Source organism: Schistocerca cancellata, chromosome 6 (genome assembly GCF_023864275.1).
Source record: "Schistocerca cancellata isolate TAMUIC-IGC-003103 chromosome 6, iqSchCanc2.1, whole genome shotgun sequence".
In the NCBI taxonomy this organism is placed as follows: domain Eukaryota; kingdom Metazoa; phylum Arthropoda; class Insecta; order Orthoptera; family Acrididae; genus Schistocerca; species Schistocerca cancellata.
In genome coordinates, this window is record NC_064631.1 from 162,281,149 (window position 1) to 162,283,316 (window position 2,168).

A 2,168-nucleotide genomic window follows, 5' to 3' on the forward strand; every position below is an offset into this window, starting at 1 on the left:
GAATAAGATGGAAATTTGTAGATGTTATATACATATGTTAACAAACAAATGATTACAATTTCAGAAAAATTGAGTGAATGAAACAAGAAAAAAGAGCTTCACAAATTGAGCAAGTCAATAATACACTGGTCCACCTCTGGTCCTTATGTAAACAGTTATTTGGCTTTGCATTGATTGGTAGAGTTGTTGGATGTCACCCTGAGGGATATCATTCCAAATTCCTTCCAATTGGCATGTTAGATCACCAAAATCCCTATCTGATTGGAGGGCCCTGCCCATAATGCTCCAAAAATTCTCAATTGGGCAGAGATCCAGTGACCTTGCTGACCAAGGTAGGGTTTGGCAAGTGTAAAGACAGGCAGAAAAATCTTTGCTGTCTGCAGGCAGGTGTTATCTTGCTGAACTGTAAGCTCAGGATGGCTTGCCATGAAGAACAACAACATGGGGCACAGAATATCATCAACATGTCAGTGTGATGTAAGGGTGCCATGGATGATAACCAAAGGGATCCAGCTATGAAATGAAATGGCACCTCACTCCTGCTTGTTGAGCTGTACAGTGGGCAACAGTCAGGTTGGTATCCGAGGTTGGTGAGGAAAGTGGAATGAGGATTGAGGCAGCTGTTTCCCCACTTCTCTGTCAGAATGTTTTAAAGAGGAACATAATCACTCTTTTGGGCTCCAACAGGAGCATTTTTCAGCTGGTCTAAATATATCCAACTTCTTTGCACTTTGGTCCTTGATTTGAAATGGTTATTTATCATAATTGTTTCCATTTATTCAGGTTCTTCCTGTGTCCCATCACAGTAGAAATTAACAATTTACCTCTGCCTGGACTGCTTGCTGTTGTTTTTGATGCGCCATGACACTGTCTTGTAAGTGCACAACAGGATTCAAAGTATGTTTTGTTTTAGGCATTGTGTCACTGTAGCGATGGCAAACAAGAATGAAAGTGTCCACTTTTTTTTTTTTTACCCTTGGTGAAACTTGATTGTCACTGAAAAATTAATAGATACGCTATCTGGGTGCGATAAAGTAAACACATTGCCGTCATAGGGTGTAATCAGCCAATGGATGCAATGAAGTAGACACAGTGCCATCATAGAGTATAATTAGCCAAAAGCACTCTCCAATCTGTGAAATCCAAGTGCTGTAGTGTAGATTTCAGTGAGATGATGAACAGCAAGAATGGCCTCATTTGTTCCACATCATTACATTAATGTCACTTCATTTATTTCTGTCACCAGTAAAAAATGTTGCAATACTAAAAAGAAGCCCCTGAGGGTCACAAAACGACAATTACGTATATGGCATTCAACCACATATTGTCTATCATGCAACAATAATATTGGCTGCTAATGGCAACAGGCAGTGGGACTGGAATTAACCAATAGTGAGCACAGCATGAGGCTACAAAACATAGTTGAACTGCTTAATCAACAAGTAACTCACAATAGTACTACAATGTTAGTGGTGTTGATACAAAGCAGAGCAATGGCAATCATAAACAAAGCAAACACAGCATTATATCTACAACAACAATTGTCAGAGTTGATATTTCATCAGAAAAAAACCCAAGGAACTTTGCAGAGTGAGAAAGAAGCGGCAAATGAAATTTTAGCATTTCTGCAAGATGAGTCAGTGGAATGTGTGGTGTCATATACGCTCAACTGTGTGGTCAATGTACATGAGGAATATGATGATGATGATGATGATGCATGCTTAACAACTGAAAGTGATACTGAAACATGTGTCAAGCCATGTAGCTCATCATCCTTGTCAGGTAGAGAGCCACAAATCCTGTTTCTAGTGAAAGACAGTAAAGAACAATCATTATCCAAGGGGTGAGTACTAAACATAATTAACATAATTATATACATGGAAAATCATTTGCAGCATAGTGGAAAAAGAATTCCATGTAGTGCATTAGATAAACTACAGATATTCAAGGGAGGACAAGCTGCACTCCTTACAAAAACTGGTGTTTGTGCATTTCAAGGATGCTCGATACAATTTACGGGATATTCATGATAGTGACCTAATACATTATGCACATCAAATTCCACACAACGTAGATTACAGTGATTTCAAGTGAAGCATTGGATGGTTGCATAACTTCAAACAATGCTACAGAATTGGAACACATAAGAAACAAAATTTCAAACAAAG